The 14,924-nt window shown below is 33.4% G+C and overlaps 1 protein-coding gene across 2 annotated transcripts in view; it reads right to left on the bottom strand.

Moving 5' to 3' along the window:
- The window catches only part of LOC139481656 (prion-like-(Q/N-rich) domain-bearing protein 25), a 141,961-nt gene that overhangs the window by 101,548 nt on the left and 25,489 nt on the right, over positions 1-14,924 (bottom strand). For both annotated transcript variants that reach the window (XM_071265103.1, XM_071265104.1), the window contains exon 3: positions 8,896-9,024. The gene's annotated coding sequence lies outside the window, so the exon portion shown is untranslated. The remainder of the gene's footprint in view (positions 1-8,895; positions 9,025-14,924) is intronic.

The following is a 14,924-nucleotide window of genomic DNA, read 5'->3' as shown; positions in this document are numbered from 1 at the left end:
CTCTCGAAAGTAGAGCAGAGATTATCCAACTGTGACCCTTGTGTAATGTATCCCTTCAGATTGCTCGGTACTGTACTTGTACCCTCGCAACAGGAAGGGAAACCCCCTATATATTTCTATAGGGCAATTACAGAATAGCTCATTTGGGAAGAACACAAATAATATATATACAGTCTTATTACAGTATAAACAAGTAAATTGTTCCAACTCGCAAAACATATCCATCATGTATGTGGACAAGAAGAACCTTGTCGATGTCACGTTTCCGGTCTGCTGTTATGCCTTATGGCTGTTCTCTTACTCCTTGACAGTTTCCCAAAAGTTATGTACATTGTCTGATCACATCTGGAACTTCACGTCAAGCGGTTTTTCTTTTTCTATAAGCTCTATTAGGCTTTCAATATGTTTCAGATGATATTTACACGATTTATCTATTCAATTTCTGTCAAACGTGTACTTTGTGTTTCATAGTTGAAAGTGTTCAATACTCGGAGTTTCAATGTGATATTTCAGTGTAATAAATGTCACAAATTATGTCCGGAAATTTTTCTATAAAATGGACAGGCAACATTCATAATTAAGTATGTCACTATCTGTGGAATACTTCAATGGTAATTGTTGTAAAGCTGTCAAATAAGGAATAGTGATCCAGAAATAGTATAATCAAGTATAATCAAGTTGTCTCCTAAATGTTATTGCTGCTACAGTTTTGTTTTATTTCTTGAACGAAGATTTTCAAAAAGGGGAAATAACTCTTTTTTCGAAATAACAACCAAATTAGTTTGAGCATGAAAGGAGTATGGCCACGAAGTGCCGATATTGGCCCTGTGAGGTGACAAAAAAAATAAACGTGAAATAAGGTTGATCCTTTATAGCTTAAACATATCTATGTATATTGTTATTTTCTATTATAGTATAAAAACATATTTTTGTAACGTCATCAATGTGACGTAATACCCGAAATCGAACCAGAACGCTCAAAATGTACAAATTTTTAATGAATTTCACACTTCCTGGTTGAAATTCGCATTGGCCATATGCCTCGACCAAAATAATGTGACTCTCATTTTAATTGTTTGACATTTTGACGCAGTTTAAAACAATATTTAGCGTGGTCGAGGCCTGTGGCCACATCGAAAATCTAACTTTTGTTAACAAGAAAATACCGATTCAACGCCGCCATTTCCGAGGTACGGGAAAACCAACGGTCTAATCTATAGTATGAATCAGCATTTCTTGTGTATTTTAGTCTAGATGCAATCCAATAAATCATCGAGTCGAACTTCTGAAGACCGCCGATAGTCATATAACTCTATATCAAGATAAAACATAGATATAGATAGATATCGAACTCATGCAATTTGATTATTTCTAGGTCTGTTTGATTCCATATTGTAGGTTTAACGGTATAAGAATGAGTTTTTGTAGATCGATTTAGTGAACCAAATTGTTTCCCCTTGTTTCACTTCCAATGTAAATAAATTAGCAATTCACTATAATTTCACTTTCATTAATGATCGAACAAATCTTATTTGTTTTTCTATATCTCGTTGCTAATGCCCTTTAACTATAACACTAATCATAAAGTTATAAAAAATATTAGTTCTTTTAAAACATAATTGATAGAAACATGCAAAAGTCGGATAGATTTTATTGAATATAGCTGAATTGCTTAATGAAATCGTCAATAATAGACAACTGAAAATGAGCATTCTATAATTTCTTTTGAGTTTTTTTAAACTAGGCAGTGGCTAGTTTTGATTTAAAAATATATCTCAATTAAAACGAGCAAAATAGCATGTTTCGATAGCGATGGCACCTGCAATATAGTTAAGTTATTATGTTGCCGGTTCTTTGTACAGAATGAATGCATGTTAACTTAAGAAAAATACTACTAAAATAAGCATAGTTTGTTCTTATGTTGTACTGTTATACCACTGTCCCAGGTTAGGGGGAGGGTTAGGATCCCGCTAACATGTTTAACACCGCCACATTATTTATGTATGTGCCTGTCCCAAGTCAGGAGCCTGAAGTTCAGTGGTTGTCGTTTGTTTATGTGTTACATATTTGTTTTTCGTTCATTTTCTTACATAAATAAGGCCGTTAGTTTTCTCGTTTGAATTGTGTTACATTGTCTTATTGGGGCCTTTTATAGCTCACTATGCGGTATGGGCTTTGCTCATTGTTGAAGGCCGTACGGTGACCTATAGTTGTTAATAATCTTTCAGTCAATTTAATTGAAGTCTGGAGCTGGCATGTCAGTTAACTGCTAGTAGTCTGTTGCTATTTATGTATTATTGTCATTTTGTTTATTTTCTTTGGTTACATCTTCTGACATCAGACTCGGACTTCTCTGGAACTGAATTTTAATGTGCGTATTGTTATGCGTTTACTTTTCTACATTGGCTAGAGGTATAGGGGGAGGATCGAGATCTCACAAACATGTTTAACCCCGCCGCATTTTTGCGCCTGTCCCAAGTCAGGAGCCTCTGGCCTTTGTTAGTCTTGTATTATTTTAATTTTAGTTTCTTGTGTACAATTTGGAAATTAGTATGGCGTTCATTATCACTGAACTAGTATATATTTGTTTAGGGGCCAGCTGACAGACGCCTCCGGGTGCGGGAATTTCTCGCTACATTGAAGACCTGTTGGTGACCTTCTGCTGTTGTTTTTTTTTCTATGGTCGGGTTGTTGTCTCTTTGGCACATTCCCCATTTCCATTCTCAATTTTATCTGTGTTATTTTGGTCTTTTGTGGATAGTTGTCTCATTGGCAATCATACCACATCTTCTTTTTTATATTGTCATAAAAAAATTAGATTATTACTAGTATTCGTCATTTAGTTGAAGAAGATAAGTGTAACAATATTTGAGATACATATAAACGTTTAAAAGATACCAAAGGGACAGTCAAACTCATTAATCTAAAACAAACTGACAATGCCTTGGCTAAAAATGAAAAAAAGACAAACAAACAACAGAACACATGACACAACATAGAAAACTAAAGAATAAACAACACGAACCCCATAAAAAAACTAGGGGTGATCTCAGGTGCTCCGGAAGGGTAAGAAGATCCTGCTCCACATGTGGCACCCGTCGTGTTGCTTATGTGATAACAAATCCGGTAAATAGTCTAATTCGGTAGGTCACATTCAAGAAAGGGAAGGGGATTGTAGTTACGACGAAAGGAACATATCCGATAACATATGTGAAACGGTTATTCCATAACGGTCAACCAACTCGTGATGGCGTCCGTAACATTTACGAAGGGATGATTTCAACTTCATCATTTGGAACTCTTGGTTTAATAGCTTCCTTGTGAGCAGCAACCCTCTATCAAGAAAATCATGATATGAAATGCAAGCACGGGAATATCGTATCAATTTGGAGATATATACCCCGTATGCAGGTACTGCTGGAATGTTGCTACTTAGAAATGGAAAGTTCACAATTGGAAAGCTGAAACATTTATGAGTAAAAATTTGGAAAAAAGGAATAAAAATAAAAACTATTGTAGAACAATTTGAAGCAATGAAATCATATTAAAAAAATGTAGTTGAAATTATTTCTAAAATCATTTAAAAGCTACATGTATGCATACAAATGAAATCTCAGATTTTTAAACTGTGCTGTAAAAACAATTGAAAGATACAAATCATAGAGTATATAGATCTGGAAAAATAGCCACTGCCTTTGAACTATTACTTTGTCTAGCAAATGTTTTTGGAAAATATAAAAGGATTCATTGAACTATTTGAAGCAATTATATTTCATTTTCACAGGTGACTACGTACATATTTCATGCTCTTTAGTTTAGGTACAAATGGAGAGAGCAGTACTATATAATATCAGTAATGTATAAATGGCAGTGGCAGCGTTCATTCAAATGTTTAATTCTAAAAATTAAAAAAAAAAATCGGTATGATCGCCAATGAGACAACTCCTCATAAGACCAAATAACACAGAAATTAACAGCTATAGGTCACTGTATAGCCTTCCGCAATAAGCAAAGCCAATGCCGCATAGTCGGCTATAAAAAAAAAAAGCCACGAAATGACAATTGCAAAACAGAAAACTAAAGGTCTAATTTACGAAGTATTTATAAAACAATGAACGAAAAACAAATAACACAGCAAGCATGACTTGTATTCTTCTGTAATGAGAATGATGTTTATGAGTGAACGTGTGGTTCTAGTGTCTGTTGACTTATATACAAATATAATGTGTTATATTATTATGAAGTACGTGCACATGAAATTTTAGGTACTGTCTTTAAACCATTTCTTTCTTAACTGTCTTTTTATCCTTTACTTCTGTACTTGAAAATACACATTTCTGTGTGTAAGTAAATCACGGCTTTTCCATATATACAAATAAGATGAAGTGGTGTGATCAACTAGTTTAATACATTTTTCCGACTGTACATCGCTCGCATAGATATTTTACAGCATTCAATTTAATTTCCTCCTGACAAAAGAATCATTTATGACTTTTATTTTAATCTATGCTATAGAAATATGTTTGTTTACGTGGTCTCTGCGATTTATATTTTGTGAATATCAAAGCAGAAAACGAGTATACGGGCCACTTATACAACATTTAAGTGAAGCGCTTATGTGCAGCTTAAACCTTTTAAATATTAGTAAGTTTCTGTTAATATAGTTAACAAAAACTTCAATAAATATGGACGAGATTCAAGGAATATTTGTAAAAAAGTTCTTGCGGTGAAAACGTTAAAAAAAAGGATAAAAATCAATGTTAACGTTACGCACAAAATGGCTAAAATATCATTTAGTCCAGCAGATAGGTGCAATATATGAAGGAATTGTGCACTTCGTGTTAAAAGCACCAAATTTTGCTCAAACATACTTCTATCTATACTCTTCAATTTTAGATATGGAGGCAGGCTGGAAATATACTTAACTTCCGGTAAAATCCAAAATGGCGGATGCATGTTTAAATTTCCACTTTTTTAATTCTCTTTCACAATTTTAAGTTTAAACTACAAAAACTGATGTTTTAATTTGATCTGAATAAAGTTAGATGGTTTTCAGTATTGTTTATAAAGTTAAAGCAGCATTTGGTGACGTTTGGTCAACTTCCGGTCGAAATTTCGAGTTAAAATTCAAGCATGAAAAATGTTGACTTCTAATTTGCAAAAAGTGAGAAGAAGGTGTAAAAAAATCTTGTCTTTATTTCTTTTGAGATCATTAAAATCTATTTGTTGTGAATAATATTTTTTCATTTTTATTTTTGAATAAAGATAGACGTACACTTTATAAATCAAAAGTCTCAAAAACAATTCAAAGATGAGCTCTTAAAGATTTAAACTTAATGAGACATCAGATGACCAAAGACCAGGAAGATCTTCCTCAAATGTTAAAGAGGTTGACTGGACTTTATTTTTTTGGTTTATTTTTTTGGTTTGTTTTTAGTGTGACGTCCATTTTCATTTAAGAATACAATTTTATATAGGGGCCAGCTGAGGACCAGCTCCGGGTGTGGGAATTTCTCGCTGCATTGAACACCCATTGGTTACCTTCGGGCATTGTCTGCTGATTGTACTTTATTTTAGTTTATATATATGTTTTGGAGTTTGGTGTGACCTCCAATTTCACTGGACTATAATACACAAATTTATATAGGGGCCAGCTGAGGACCACATCCGGGTGCGGGAATTTCTCGCTGCATTGAACATCCATTGGTGGCCTTCAGCTTTTGTCTGCTCTTTGATCGGGTTGTTGTCTCTTTGACATATTCCCCATTTCCATTCTCAATTTAAAATGTATAATTGTCAAAATTTGACAGAGAATAGCTTCAAAGTGTATCAATATTGGTACCAGATATGTAACTTTTGCGGAAAATCTCGTAAAATACAAAAAACGTCCATGTTCACTGTCTACGACCAATCTGAACCCAACAAATTTTTCGGCAGTGGTCTTCCACATACTATGTACAAAAACAACACCACATGGCATAAGACCTGCTATCTAAAGTTCAATTCAACAGAACTAAAGAGAGCTAAAAAAAAAAAAAAGAAGACGTAACAATAATACAGATGATCTGTGAAAAAAAAACAGGCAATCAGAGATGGAAACTCACCAGCATCAGCTTACCATGTGAAATAGCAATGAAAGAATATGTATGTTTCTTTTGTAGTTCGTATAAACCAGATAAAAACCTCCACGAAGAAACAACAACTAATGTTGATATCCCTGTTCGTCAAGTGTACTAAAGCTTTAGGATACAACTTTATTAGGAATTAGTGCTGGGGACCTTATTGTAAAAGAAACGAAATATCCTTGTCTTGCTAAGCCTTATCGAAAGGCATCAAGAGTTTCTAGTGAAGTTAAGACTGAATAAGGAAGAGACATTCGAATAAGCCATGGAATCGCAATAGCTGAATTCATCACAGTTACATTAAAGATTCCATAACCGAGGAAGATTTAGCACCAGTTTTCAAGATGTCAGGTTTATTCTAGGCGAATAAGAAATCTACTTGTTGACATTGAAAACAAATGATAGTACAAGATAAAAGAATACAGACATCTGGGTTGTTTGCCTGTGAGAGAGCTTTCACATGTTTGACTTGGATGGAGAGTTGTTTAAATGGCACTCATACCACAACTTTTTATGTCTAATGTTTGCTTATTTACCTGATATTCATGAATGAAAACAAGGGAGAAAGAATTAATTTCAAAGACGATATAGGACACTCTCTTCAGAAAGCAGGTGATGATGACTTTGACTCAAACTAAATGCGGATTTATAAAGCAGTAAGAATCATTCGCAGCAACATGTTTATTTGTATATTTGGTTTTGACTATAGTTTTCCAGTACACTGTTAGGGAAATTCTGTTCCAATATCTCTCGTAACTCTTTTTACACATGTAGTATGTTGTTGTATAGACAAGATATAACAACCGACTCTTATTCTCAGGAAACTCTAACAATTGCCGGATTGGTCAGATGCTAATATTCAAAAGCTACAAACGAATCTGTAACTCTCAAAACATCCACCATCATGCATCTAAAGTAACCTCCTTACATATGCACCTAGGAATAATAGCTCACTGTCAGACAAGAAAAGTTGGAAATTAGTGGATATATTTTTCATTTAGGTTTGTGGATGCTATATAATAAAGTGGTCAGAGTATCCGCGAATCTTACCAATGGCAATGTGCTTTGCAAGCAATATTAAGAAGATGAACTGTTTGTAGTTCATAAGTCAAAGATTCTTTTTTCAGTAATAGCTATTGTCTATGCGCATGCACAAAATAAATATGTTGTTAAATCAGATGGAGGCACTAATAACAGAAAACGCATTAGCCCTGCGACGATGGATGATAGCTTAACTGGATATGATGGTAAGCCTTGCTAAAGAGTTTGAGACGAGGGGCGAAAGATGCAAGAGGAACAGTCATAGATTGATTTTTCTTTATGATGAGGACATAACTCACCATGAATAGAAACTAAGTGTTCAAATGTCGTTTATACATGATGTACCCTCTTTAGAAGAAGACTTAGGAAATCAATTTCTTGAAGACAGCAATGAACTGCTTGTTCTGTAAACTAATTAAAGATATACCTCCCTCAGCATTTGTTGATACTGTTCGTCGTTCGTTGAATAGAAATAGTTGGACAATACCAGAGGAAACTTGGATGAGTTCTTTAAACTGCAAAATCACATCCATCTACCAGCATTCAGTCTAATTACATTCGAAGTGTTTAGAACCATTGGCAGCATCAACAGCAGAATTAACTATTGTAGACACTATAAAGATTGACGGCACAAGGAGACATGTTGAAAGACAAACATGCTAAATTGGCAGAGCTTCCCATGCGTGTAGATAAAAAAAAATTAGGGCACTTTCATTTTCTGTCACATAAACTGATGGTTGAACACATTTTTGGGAAGAGAATTATTGCTACAATTGATACCGATGAAGTAGAACTTGGCGTGTCCTGCTTTCATGCGACAAATGCAGCTGATATATGGGTTAATTTAGGACTTTAGATACATTTAAATTCATGAGATTGCTAACTTTTTAGGACATGAAAAAGCATATGCATTGCCTGTTTTCAATGCATTCACTGGATTCGACACTGTGGAATCGATCGCTGGTTAAGGAAAAAAAGAACATGAGATAGATGGATGGCATTGAACGGTGTCACTAGAGCATTCATCGTTATGAGAGACCAGGCGAGTACCCTGAATGTCGGAATCATTATTACGCCATTAATAGAGCAATTTGTTATTCTGATCAAACAAATAAAGGACAATGTAATTGAACTTTATTTTAGACAACATTGCTTATTTTTATTAAACATATGTAGTTTGTCCCTAAATTACGTTTTTTTGTCATTTACCGGAAGTTACAAATTCGGAATAAATACCTCGAGGGTTTCAAAGAAATGATACATTATGTGAAACCACGAGTACATACTAATGTTATCGTCTACAAGGCAAACTTTGGCTATCACTTTTGAGAATTAAATCACCATTAGTCAGTTATGTCCGCCATTTTGATGATAAAACCGGAAGTGGGTAAAATCAAGCTTGCCTCCATATCTAAATTTGTTTAGTATGGTCCAAACTAGGTTTCTACCAAATTTTATGCTTTTAACACAAAGTGCACAATTATTCACCTATCTGCTGGACTAATTGTACCTTTGTCTTTTCTGACGCCCTGGACAATTATCCAACCACAGTTTATTTTGTGAAAAATTCTATCAAACTGGAAAAAAACGAGCCAGGAAATAAAACATTTTAGGGTGCAGCTGAAATTAATCGGGGGAGGAGTTGGTGGATATTGGATTATGAAATAAATTGGGGGAGGGTTGGGGGTATTTGCGTATTTTCATAATGCACTATCAACAGTTACTTACTTACCTTTTGGTTTACAAATTTGTTCTCCTTGATCAAAATAATTATTAATTGCGTCTTGACAAAAACATGTACGACCATTAGTACACTCCAGAGGAGGACGACACTGATGATAATAACAGTACTGTCCATGACCTACAAACAAACAATAAACTTTAAAGAGTTTTAAAATGTATGGGCTCTTTATTTTATACGAATAAAGTGCCAACAGATATCTTTACTGTAAAATGCATGCATAGAACTAGTTTCACGAAGGGTACAACATGGCCCGCAAATATTTTGATTTTTTTTTTGTTAACTAAATAAAACTACGGATTTGGGGACTAGTGGATGAATAATTGATTTAAAATAAGTATAATTCATGTTTTCGTTGGTATATCACATTCTCAATTATGTAACTGTTGATGTAAATGTCTTTTGGTTTTACGAGTCTTTGTTTAATCCTTGGTTTTGATTGTTATTTTCTATAACCACTAAATCATTTATTAAAATGATTTATGTTGTAACGTCAGTTTTAATCATACATCATTTATCCAGAAAAGGGTTGCTTCGAGTGATTCAATATCAACTTTGGCACATATTTGGTTACATGACGTTTCGGACGTTGGTTATAAGTTTAGCGTTATTTGGCCGCCATTTTGTTTTCCGGTGACTGATATGACTGGAAAATTACCATTGTTGTTGCCAGATTTCCCCCTTTTGTTACTCTTTTATCTTTCCTATGTACCATTTCATTTTGTAATAAATTATTTTTATTTCTATTACTATCTTTGTTTTTACTGAACATCGTTTCGTTTTTATTTCATCGAGTCGAAAGAAAACCTAAGTGAACGACTTTTTGAACTGCGCGGCACGTTTTTTTTTCTGGGGATGTCTAGTTTGGAGTCAAAAATAAATATGTTCCTGACGTCATACGTTTATATAATTATTATCCAATGAAAGCGGAGATTCCCATCTACTGCGAAATCGAGGTCGCTTTCCGGTTCCTGTTTACGCTCACCAGCGAAAGAATTTGACAAAACTTCAAAGATTGTTTTCAAGTAGAAATATTGATATTTTTTTGAAACGACTACGATTTTTAAATTCCTGGATGGCATTTTAGTCTATTTAAAGTGATTTTAAAACGATTTATGACCAGAAACATATTTATTTCAGGCATTTTTAACTGCCCCTCACCATGATAGAGCAGCGTCAACAGACAACGTTCGAAATCAGCGATCGTGTAAATATCGGTTAGTATAAATATTATTACCGTATATCCGAAACTATTTTGATTGAAATTTTAGGTTATTTTTTTATATGTTTAGTGTTTTACCTGCATACAATTGTAGATGTACATGACATTCATGAATTTTAAGAACCCTCACCCTATTATTTTATAAAAGCAAGTAAAAATAATCATACATAATTACATAAAATAAAAAATAGTAAATGTGGCCCAATCGTTGCCGTTGTAAGTACAGATTTGAAACATAAAATGACTGTCCCCTTGGTATCTTTCGTCCCTCTTTGAGTAACAATCTTTTGTTTTTTTGCAATTTAAGAAAAAATAGTTAATGTAGATAAGGAGACGAACGGGGCTCAGGGTAATGTAGATGAAGGTAATTACGGAGAAGGAAAGAAAAACATACAAGAAAACTGTTTAGACATAATTTTAGTGACTTCTGTGAACAAACATTGAAAATTGAAAATGCCAAAGCGAACTTTAAATTAGAAAAAGCGTACAAACTTGGTAAAAAAAGTCGGAGAAAATAGACCTAGGCCAATAGTGGTAAAATTTTCAAAGTACAGTGACCGCGAGATGGTACGAAAGTCATCAAAAAGACTAAAGGGGTCAAATTTCGGAATTGTCCACAATATCCACAAGAAGTGTAAGCCAAACGAAAAAAGTTAATACCGGTAGTGTTGGAAAAACGAAAAGAAAAGAAGACTGCGTACTTAGTTGGGGACAAGTTATTCGTTGAGGGAGTTTTATACGATGAATAGGAATTAGCGGGGGATGATACAAAAAAAAAACCAGAAAAGAAATCGTTAAATACTCATTTAAAGTATGTTCTTGGAACATTTCTAAAGGTTTGATAAGAAAATTAGCCGACCCCGAATTTCAACATGAAATTGTTGATTATGACATATTATGTTTTAACAAATGTTGGGTTAAAGGTCCAAAAGAATTTGAGATAACAGGTTACGAAAAAAAAATATGTGCAAAGGAAGAAATGTAATGGAGGCGGTGTTATTGTTTTTCATAAAAAGTGGTTAAATTCGTATCTTGAGGTCTTAAAATGTTGTGCAGACTGTATGATATGGTTGAAAATAAGCAATATTATTATGTCTGATTGTAAAGATTTATATTTATGTGCTTTAATGTACCACCAGATAAAAGTATATTTTACCGCAAATATGACTGTGACGTATTTGAAGTTTTACAGGAACATATAGAGCATTATAGTGCATTAGGTAACATTGCTATAATTGATGACCTGAATGGATGAATTGGTAAAGCAAACGACTTTATAGTGAATGATCTATTGCGTACTCAATTACAAAGTGATAGAAGTGGTTTAATTGATTACACACCTGATTTACCTTGTGAGCGTACTACGGGGGACATAAAGCCTGCTAACACTTGTAGTCGAAAGATTTCGGACTTGTGTAAATCGTCTGGGGTTAGAGTATGTAATGGACGGTTCGGGAAAAGCAGTGGTAAATTTACATTTCAAAATAAAAATGGTTGTAGCGTTATTGACTATGTGTTATTATCTCATGAATCTTTTTCTATAGTTAATAATTTTATGATTGGTAATTTTGATACATTTTCGTGTCATGCTCCTGTAATTATTGATTTCAAACTGAAAGGTTTATCATTAACTGATTTTTGTTCATGTTAAATTATAAAATATAAAAATATAATACCTATAACTGGAATGAAGAGTATCTATACTATTAAACGAGAAGACCTCATTTTTGGTGTCGCTTCTCTTCTTTCCACAATAAATTAATCAACACGACTCTGTGTCCTATATATACAGTGCATAGTAGCATTTGTCATCCATTCATATGATTATTCAGATTGAGTTATTTTGGGAGAAAAACGAGAAAAAAGGCATCCGGATATTGCCCCGTCATTGGACGAAATTTTAAGTCAGATTAGGTAGCAATACACAGTTAGGAAAAAAACTTAAAATTGACACTCAAAATTTTTAAACACCCTCTTTCCCCTCCTGTCTAACAAAGAAGGCTTTATATGTGTGTTATGCATGTATATACTTATAGAAAGAGAATCTTCCATAGATTTGATTTCTAATGGTCATAAGGGTGAAATATAATCCGTCTTGGGTGTAACCATGGCAACAATCTGCATTTCTTAGATACAAAATATAGCAAAAAAGGGGGGTGAACATGTCACAAAAGTCTCCAAAATTTGGTCTAAAGGAAAATTTCAATCAATTACAGTGATACCTTTCCTGAATCCATAGGTTTATATCTATCAAGTGGTCCCAAAAAAATCATATGCTTATCTGCTCGTTTTTCCATAAAATTGAATTGAAAAGATCGAGCGCAAAATCTTTGTTGATAAACACTACAATAATGTATGGACCTATGAACGGTACGGATAGGAAAATACGGACTGTCAATCATATAAATGGCCTATAAAACATGTTAAAAACAATCTTAATGTTCATATAAACCCACTAAGAAGGTTATATTATTCTTCAATTATCTAAAAATCAATTTTATTGTACACAAACTTTCATATTTAAAAAATTCACAGGGTCCATAATGCGAAACTAAACTTCTAACTGTGTATTGCTACCTTAAGGATTAACATTTTTTTCCCCAATTCCACTTTAAATGGATTTCTGTTTTCTACTAGCTAAAACGAGCAAATTGGCCTGCTAGTTTTGAAAATCGGTTCAGAAATAAATATTTTATGAAGGTTAGCAGTTGACACTGAAATGCAACAAAAAAGTGATTTTATGAAACATGCCATGTCAAAGTGCATTTTCTCCTTTTTTTGTTAAATTTCTAAAACTATACCTTCTAAGCCTGTCTTTTCTTGTTTAAAAACTTAAATTAACCTTAACAGTAGACAAATTTTACAAGTTAAAGCTATTTTAAAGCTCTAGAATGTCAATTTTGTTGTGTATTACCATACCAAAGCCTTGGTTAAAATTTAGTAAATACTGAATTCATTTATAATAGCGGGAAAAAATTTAGGCTTAATTCATGCTAAATTGTGACTTTATACTTGCTAAAATAATAAATTTGATTTAGTCGCATGAAAAAATATAAAGCGTTCTCTTCTAAGGTTTCTACATAACGCGCAATCTTCTTTTCCAAGGGGTAGCCAATAAAGTTTCAATTTATGACGGAACCAAGTCTTTGTGTCAAAATGTCTATATTGGTTGCTAAGGACAATAAACAACAAAACTAACATATGTTGTCATTCTAAAGGTTGTTTCTCCCTCAGAATTGTATCTATAACCTAGTTATCAATAGATTTGTGGTATGATTTGTCTAAATAAAAGCAATTCTTTGCTTTGTCAAATGCCATAAGGTAGCAATACACAGTTAGGAAAAAAACTTAAAATTGACACTCAAAATTTTTAAACACCCTCTTTCCCCTCCTGTCTAACAAAGAAGGCTTTATATGTGTGTTATGCATGTATATACTTATAGAAAGAGAATCTTCCATAGATTTGATTTCTAATGGTCATAAGGGTGAAATATAATCCGTCTTGGGTGTAACCATGGCAACAATCTGCATTTCTTAGATACAAAATATAGCAAAAAAGGGGGGTGAACATGTCACAAAAGTCTCCAAAATTTGGTCTAAAGGAAAATTTCAATCAATTACAGTGATACCTTTCCTGAATCCATAGGTTTATATCTATCAAGTGGTCCCAAAAAAATCATATGCTTATCTGCTCGTTTTTCCATAAAATTGAATTGAAAAGATCGAGCGCAAAATCTTTGTTGATAAACACTACAATAATGTATGGACCTATGAACGGTACGGATAGGAAAATACGGACTGTCAATCATATAAATGGCCTATAAAACATGTTAAAAACAATCTTAATGTTCATATAAACCCACTAAGAAGGTTATATTATTCTTCAATTATCTAAAAATCAATTTTATTGTACACAAACTTTCATATTTAAAAAATTCACAGGGTCCATAATGCGAAACTAAACTTCTAACTGTGTATTGCTACCTTATACTTCCGGTTTGCGTTTTTCTGTATTCTTTGAACAAACAAATAGTACGAATAAAGTGTATTTTAATTCTGTTCAGAGTTTATTAAATGGAGAGGGTCTGTATACTATGTCAATTGACCACCATGGATCGATTACTAAACTAAGAATTGAAAGTAAATACACTTTATTTATATAGTAATATACAGATAAGCGCTAAAACCATTCATTAAATATTTTACAAAATTCATTGATTACAAAAAAAAAGATGTGGTATGATTGCCATGTTGAGACAACTCTCGACAAGAGACCAAAATGACACAGAAATTTACGACTATAGGTCACCGTACGACCTTCAACAACGAGCAAAGCCCATACCGCATACTCAGCTTTAAAAGGCCCCGAAATGACGATGTAAAAAAATTCAAACGAGAAAACTAGCGGCCTTATTTATGTACAAAAAAGGAACGAAAAACAAATTTGTAACAGGCTCCTTACTTAAATGTTCATAACATACTAAATGTATGTTCATATTGAAATTGATAGAAAACCAAAAATTGGGAATTTTGGAAATGAAGGAGGAGGTATAAAACTTCTAACAACACTTTACATACTTTTAACTCCGCTCTGAATGCCCGCGATTTCGCGGGTGTGTTCTAGTAAAGATAATATAAAGAGAGACCTTCGTGCAAGTGCAGATAAAATAAGCGATCTTGTGAAAAGTATGAATGAAACGGACAATATTGGCGATAGTGTGGCTGAAACGGATGACATTTTTTTAAACATTACAGAAAAATACACAAAAAGAGAAGTGATTGAAACTGTTAAGTGTGA

Source organism: Mytilus edulis, chromosome 7, assembly GCF_963676685.1.
Source record: "Mytilus edulis chromosome 7, xbMytEdul2.2, whole genome shotgun sequence".
Lineage (NCBI taxonomy): Eukaryota > Metazoa > Mollusca > Bivalvia > Mytilida > Mytilidae > Mytilus > Mytilus edulis.
This window is presented reverse-complemented; position numbering and strand designations above follow the sequence as displayed.